General features: G+C 48.0%; 1 long non-coding RNA gene across 1 annotated transcript; it reads left to right on the forward strand.

The window, feature by feature from the left end:
• The first annotated feature begins 529 nt into the window (after positions 1-529).
• LOC310705496 lies at positions 530-2018 on the forward strand. Its single transcript, XR_014525343.1, has 2 exons — positions 530-600; positions 1516-2018. It is a non-coding gene; the product is annotated as an uncharacterized lncRNA (long non-coding RNA).
• The last annotated feature ends 5860 nt before the right edge of the window (positions 2019-7878 follow it).

The raw sequence follows: 7878 nt of genomic DNA on the forward strand, positions 1-7878 counted from the left end.
AGGATGTGAGAGGAAGATGGAGCCCAGCTGCAGGAGGAACAGCAGGGGCCTCCGAGTTCTGAAGGAGGAGCATCACCTCTCGGGAGGGGCCAGGTAGGAGGGGGTTGCCACGGTGACAAGGACCCGCCCTCCTTTGTGACCTCTCTTGCTTCTCCCTTAAAAGCCACCGACTTGCAGGTGGCCATTGTGGGTTAGGAGTGAGGCGAGTGGAGGAGAGAGGAGTTGGTGGTGGTTGGCAGATTAGGAGAGCTGTTGAGTTGATTATTTTCTCAGTTTCTTATTTTGATTTCATTTATTTGATTGATTTGATTCATTTTGATTTATTATTTTAGTTTTTTGTTTTAACACTTAAATTTTAATTTTTTGTTCTTTATTTTAATATTTTTTATTTCACATGTTTATGTTGTGCACATTTGTGCACATTTTGTATATATTTGGTATACATTTTGTACATAGAGGAGTAGTAAGGGCTAGGTGTCGGGTTGGGGTTAGGCTTAGGCTTAGGGCTGGGGTTGGGGCCAGAGTTAGGCTTAGATGGGCATTTTAGATAGCTAGTTTAGAGAGGAGGGTGGGTTTTTTCCTGGACAAAATGGGCAGGCTGTAAGTAGGATTCCTCCCCTTTCTCTTGGTCTCCTGGGGGGGGGGGTGAGTCCTGGGGTCCCCTGCACAGTCTTGGCTCTCTGGAAATTGACCCGGCCCGTCTTCTCCAGAGAGCTCAGCTCCTCCACACTCTTTCCCTGCCTTCCCCATTTCTCTCCCCTCTCATCCTCCACTTTTATTCGGTCATTCCTAGCCCACTTTCCGCCCAGGGGCTCAAAGTGGCCTTCACGGTTCTCCCTGCCACCAATTTTTATCTTCCCAGCAGCCCTGCAAAGTTGGCTATGCTGGCCCAAGGTCCACCAGGGAGCTTCATGGCTCAGTGGGGATTCGAACCCTGCTCTCCCCAGTTCCTCCTAGTCCAGCCCTCCAACCACTACACCTCTCCCTGGCTCCATCTTGCATCTCTCCAGCTGCCCAATGCCATTGGCCTTGTCCCTATTCCTGGGGGTCTCTCTGGTTCCAAGGAAGACTCCACCACCTTCCTCTCTTTGCCCCCCACACAGACACAAACACACCCCACCCACTGGGGCTCCTGAGTCGCGCTCTCCCTGCTGCTGCTCCTCTTAATAATAATAATAATAATAATAATAATAATAATAATAATAATTTATTATTTATATCCTGCCCATCTGACTGGGTTTTCCCAGCCACTCTGCACGGCTTCCAACAGAATATTAAAATACAACAGTCTATTAAACATTAAAAGCTTCCCTAAACAGGGCTGCCTTCAGATGTCTTCTAAAAGTCTGGTAGTTGTTTTTCTCTTTGACATCTGGTGGGAGGGCGTTCCACAGGGCGGGTGCCACCACCGAGAAGGCCCTCTGCCTGGTTCCCTGTAACCTGGCTTCTCGCAGCGAGGAAACCGCCAGAAGGCCCTCAGAGGCAGCGTCTAACCCCTTCCCTCTCTTTCTCCAGCATCGTGAGTCCAACTCCCTGAAATGCAAGAATCTTGGACTACAACTCCCATCAGCAGAGCTGGAAACTAGCATCCAGAACATCTGGAGGGTACCAGGCTGAGAAAGGCTAAGCTGTGCGAAGGCAGGGGTCAGCAACATGCAGCCCATGGGCCGGATGTGGCCCCCCAAGATTGTTTTACCAGCCCACGAGCTGCCTGCAAACCAAGCCGCCCGCTCAGCAAGTCCTCCGTGCGCTGCGCTAAAGTAGCGCATCGCAGCGCGGGGACTCGCATAGTGGCGCCGGAAATGGCGTCTGCGCATGCACAGATACCAGAAATGGCGTCTGCGCATGTCCAGACGCCGAAAATTGCTGCTGCACAGGCGCAATTTTCAGCGTCTGGGCATGCACAGAAGCGATTTCTGGCATCATGCTGCGCCAGTCCAGCCCACAATCTCCGTGGGAGTGATCCTGCCTGTCAGATGCTGTTGTGGTTGCTGGAGAGCAAACAGGCGAGACTCCAACCTGTCTTTTCCAGGCGTTATTATCAATACAAACTATTTACAGTGCAGAGCATCGCAAGTCCATGCCTGCTCAGTCGCTAGCAGAATCTGGGTGTGGCCGGTCTTTGTTCCTCCCCCAGCATAACAATTGTCTGACCCCCATCCTTCTCCTCCCCTCTCTGCGCCCAGACCTCCTGCGCAGAGTGGGCGCTGGCAAAGGGGGACTTCCCTGAGGAGATTTCACCCCTCCCATACCCAAGAATCTCCTGATCATCTCCTGATGGTCTCTGCTGACTCTCCAGAGAGAAGGAGGCGTGTCCTGCCTATCTACTTATTCTGCCCAGCAACATATCAGTGTGTGTGTGTGAGTGAGAGACAGTCAGTCAGTGTATCGGAGAAAGTGAGAGTGTTAGAGATTCTAGAGATAAGATTGCTGCTAAGTGCAGCTGCAGACTCTCAGTGTAGCATTGATTTATGCTTAGAATATTCAGCTCTGTATATAGTTTTGTATCATAGTTGTAGTTACAGAATAAAAGGAAGATATTCTACAGAGCTTCTCTCCGAGTGGTTTATACTCTGCAAGACTCTGCAAAACTCTGCTGCGCAACGACTGTATTACTGAGACAGTGAATCCGGTGCTCTCAGCTCTAAGCTGTGAGTCCACAGCACTGTGACCGTTTCCTGTGAGAAGGAGGTCTCTGGCGGTGCTACCCAGCTCGCCTAGCCCAGTCGGGGTTGAGGTGCATGAGTCCAGTTGGTGCACTGGCTCTAGGGCGATGCTGACATTCCCTCCTCTCTGGTTTGCATAGGTTCAGTGTTGGGGGTCTCCCTAGCACCCCCTGGTTGCTGCACCTCCTCTCCACTAGAGGTGGGGCTTTCCTCCTCGCCAGAGGAGGAACAGCTTCCCAAGATCTTCCGAGGCTCCCTGTAACACAACTGCCCTTCCACCTCTCTCCTCTGAGCTGATGGCAGTTCCCTGACACTGCCCATGGCCGGTAAAGCTTGTGGCCCCTTTGCTAAGGCAACAACTTATTGCAGCGCTTAAGCAAAACCTGCAATTCTGGCAGAGGAAGGACGGTTGAGAATAATTGGACCCAACCGCAGAGCCCACATCCCTGCTGAGTTTTGAGCTAATAGTCAGCAGATAGCCTGGAGCGGATAAAAAACCCTGCTAAAACTTCTGCACTCCTTGCCTAAGGGAGTGACTTTAATTATTGTTATAAATTCGCTTTAAGGGTGGGGAGGGGAGCTCAGCACTTCGCTTAATTCCAAGCCGTGCAAAAGGCTGGCATGTTTAGAGGCTTGCCCGCCATCCCTCAGCAGAAGATAACACACACACACGCATCCCGCTTTGTAATCAACTGGTTATGTCGCAGGGTTAACCTAATTCCTTCTGAAGATTTCACTTGGCAAGTCCCGTCAGCGCACAAAATGGGTGGGGGGAAGCTTTAGACAGCGAGACTGCTTGCCTGGAATAGAGGGCTTAAGTATTTAAGAGTTGCCAAGTGGTTATTAAACAACTTTATTATCAAGCCAGGCTTTGATTGACTATAAATAATTCCACCAGGGGATTCATTTTTAAGGCTTGGAGTCATAAGCACCCGTGTGTGGGTGGGTGTTTACTGTATGCTTGTGAAACATGGACCACTTATAAACGCCTTCTCCAACTCCTCGAAAGATTCCATCAACTGTGTCTCCAAAAAAAATTGACACATCACTTGGGAAGACAGGCGAACTAATGCCAGTGTACTGGAAGAAGCAAAGATCACCAGTGCTGAAGCAATGGTTCTTCAACATCAACTTCGTTGGACTGGTCATGTTGTGCGGATGCCTGATGATCGTCTTCCAAAGCAACTACTCTATTCCGAACTTAAAAATGGGAAGCGTAATGCTGGTGGTCAACAAAATATGTTTAAAGACTCTCTTGTAAGGCAAATCTTTAAAAATGTAGTATAAACACTGACAACTGGGCATGTTTAGCCTGGAGAAGAGGAGGTTAAGGGGTGATATGATAGCCATGTTCAAATATATGAAAGGATGTCACATAGAGGAGGGAGAAAGGTTGTTTTCTGCTGCTCCAGAGAAGCGGACACGGAGCAATGGATCCAAACTACAAGAAAGAAGATTCCACCTAAACATTAGGAAGAACTTCCTGACAGTAAGAGCTGTTTGACAGTGGAATTTGCTGCCAAGGAGGGTGGTGGAGTCTCCTTCTTTGGAGGTCTTTAAGCAGAGGCTTGACAACCATATGTCAGGAGTGCTCTGATGGTGTTTTCTGCTTGGCAGGGGGTTGGACTCGATGGCCCTTGTGGTCTCTTCCAACTCTATGATTCTAACTGGGAAACACTGGCCTGTGAGCGCTCCAGTTGGAGAACAGCCTTTCCCAAAGGTGTCATGGACTTTGAAGACACTCAGGATGCAAGGGAGAAACGTGCTAAAAGGAAGGCACGCTTGGCAAATCCACACCGTGATCAACTCCCGCCTGGAAATCTATGTCCCCACTGTAGAAGGACGTGTGGATCCAGAATTGGCCTCCACAGTCACTTGCGGACTCACTGTTAAGATCACATTCATGGAAGACAATCTTACTCAACTACGAGGGATCGCCAAAGAAGAATGTTCTTAGGAAGAATGTTCCTGAAGAGGAATCTGACGCCTCATCCCTGACACCAGGTTCCTGGGATGAGCTTCTCATACCTCCCAGCTGTTATTTATCAATCTCTTGCTGGCCTGAGCAGTTGGCTGGTATCTTTGGTCCTGTCCTGGTGGGCAAGATGGACCCAAAAGTATAGAAATCTCACTGCTGGCCTGAAATTCTAATGCTTACAGCATTAGGATGAATAACTTTCAGGCTGTCTCCTGAGCATGACAGTGAGCTATGACAGAGCATAAACTGAGCTGACAAGGTGGGAACTAAAAATAGCTGCAGTGCATTGCTGGGACAGACATATTGTCAAGAACATGGAGTCATTGTAGTGTAGAATTGTTGAGCTGGAAGGGATCCCAGGGTCATCTAGTCCAACCCCCTGCAATGCAGGAATCTCAACTAAAGCATTCAAGACCCAACCTTTTCTTAGAAACCTCCAAGGAAGGAGAGTCCACCACCTCTCATGGGAATTTGCTCCACCACAAACAGCTCTTACCATCAGAAAGTTCTTCCTGGTGTTTCGTCGGAATCTCCTTTCTTGTAACTTGAAGCCATGGGTTCGAGTCCTGCCCTCCAGAGCAGGAGAAAACAAGCTTGCTCCATCCCCCATGTGACAGCCCTTGAGATACTTGAAGATGGTGATTATATCTCCTCTCAGTCTCCTCTTTTCCAGGCTGAACATACCCAGCTCCTTCAACCGTTCCTCATCAGGCTTGGCTTCCAGACCCTGGGTCATCTTGGTCGCCGTCCTCTGCACACGTTCCTGCTTGTCAACATCCTTCTTAAATTATGGGGTGCCCATAACTGGACAAAGAACTCCTGCTGCATCACATTGTTGACTCATGTGAACCGTGTGGTCTACTAAGATCCCCTCCAGTGGCTCTCAACCTGTGGGTCCCCAGATGTTGTTGGACTACAACTCCCATCATCCCTGACCACTGGTCATGCTGGCTAGGAATGATGGGAGTTGTAGTCCAACAACATCTGGGGACCCACAGGTTGAGAAACACTGCCCTAGACCCTTTTCACATGTAATTAAAAATGTCCTAGAACATCAATGCATGAATATTAAACATTTGTTGCAACATCAAATGTGAGATAATTACTCTTCTTCTTCTTCTTCTTCTTCTTCTTCCAAGAACTACCCAGAATCCTCATTTAGGCTTCAAGTCATTGTGTCAGCTTTGTAAATCAACTTTTGCTCCGCAGCTCCTTCTTTCCAGCTTAAACTTTAATCATTACCACTCTTACTCTTCTCCCTATGCTAGCAAGGGGCTCTACAATCAGAGAAGGTCTGGGAATACTGAAATCTCCCTTCATTGGACACCCAAGTAAGCTGAATCCTGGACAATTCTGTATTAACTATTTATTTGTGCTTTTATCTTGTGTTTTTATCTTGTGAACTGCCCTGAGATCGTTTGAGCAGTATATAAATCTAATAAATCTAATAAACATAGGTATTGCCCTACTGTCTTGTACATGTTCTCTCTAAAGCATTGGTTGTGCATGACCAGAGATTGCAAACACTGCTGCTTGTGTTAGAGCCTATGTGTTAGAACAAGGGTGGCCAAAATGGTGCTTTTCAGGTGCTATTGGTCTGAAATAGCAATCAGTCCCAGCCAACATGGCCAATGGTCAAAGGAGTTTGTTACAGATTGCATCTGTCAGGCAATTTGCCCAAGAGATGCTCATAAACCTCCTCCTCCTCCTCCTCCTCCTCCTCCTCCTTCTTTGGCGATCACTCGTAGCCAAGTAAGATTGTCTTCCATAAACACAGTTTTAACAATGAGCCCATAAGTGACTGTGGAGGCCAATTCTGGATCCACACGTCCTTCCACAGCGGGGACATTGGTTTCCGGGCGGGAGTTGCTCACGATGTGGATTTGCCAAGCGTGCCTTCCTCTTAGCACATTTCTCCCTTTTGTCCTGAGTTCGAGTGTCTTCAAAGCCCATGACATCTTTGGTAAAGGCTGTTCTCCAATTGGAGCGCTCACAAGCGAGTGTTTCCCACTTGCTGGTGTTTCTATTACATTTTTTTAGATTTGCCTTGAGAGAGTCTTTAAACCTCTTTTGTTGACCACCAGCATTACGCTTTCCATTTTTCAGTTCGGAATAGAGTAGTTGCTTTGGAAGACGATAACTGGGCATCTGCACAACATGACCAATCCAACGAAGTTGATGTTGAAGTCCAACAGTTAAACACAAAGAACCTGCCTCGCTTTATTGGTGGTGGATTCTCAGACGGCTCAGCAATGGAAGTCGTGTGCAACGCTCCCTAAAGAGGAATGTTTCTTCAGTGATGGGATATAGCCTTGTCTGAACATCTTTCACAATGCAGAGGATTAGTCAGAGGTGAAACAAAGAAAGAGCAGTTCCAGGAAGTGTTTTGTTATTATTATTTCCCCTTTTAAAAAAGGACTAAAAAATGATCAGCCCTCCAAACACCTGTGACTCACTTTGGAGGGGCTGCACAGATGCATAAAAATCAAAAAATTGGTAACGACTCTTCTAAGATCATTTAAACCAGCCATAGGCAAACTCCGGCCCTCCAGATGTTTTGGAACTACAATTCCCATCATCCCTAGCTAACAGGACCAGCAATCAGGAGTGATGGGAATTGTAGTCCGAAAACATCTGGAGGGCCGGAATTTGCCTATGCCTGATTTAATCATTTGCTGCAAGCTCGCCTGACTCTGTAGAATGCATTATATAATGTGTGTCTGTAACTAGGTTGTGTTATGCATGTTTACTCAAAGTTGTTTTGTTTTTTAATTTGTTTTTTTTAAAGCCTGCTAGACTCCAGGATGCCTGTCCAAATCAGACACGTCCTGATTTTCAGGTGTAAAAAAGGCGTGGGGGGGGGGGATTTTGCCGAATCTGCAGAATGTCAGGGGGAACCCGACTGCGTATCAACGTGGTGGGAAAAGCACTGGGAAGCTCAACAACTTTGTGGGCGTCAGGAATTTTACTTTTTGAAATATGGCAAGCCTACCCCTGACCGATCAGAAGGTTGGCGGTTCGAATCCCCGTGGCGGGGTGAGCTCCCGTTGCTCAGTCCCTGCTCCTGCGAACCTAGCAGTTTGAAAGCACACCAGTGCAAGTAGATAAATAGGTACCACTGCAGCGGGAAGGTAAACGGCGTTTCCGTGCGCTGCTCTGGTTTCACCAGAAGCGGCTTAGTCATGCTGGCCACATGACCCGGAAGCTGTATGCCGGCTCCCTCGGCCAATAAAG

Source organism: Podarcis liolepis (assembly GCF_965112155.1).
Source record: "Podarcis liolepis genome assembly, chromosome: 4".
NCBI lineage: Eukaryota > Metazoa > Chordata > Lepidosauria > Squamata > Lacertidae > Podarcis > Podarcis liolepis.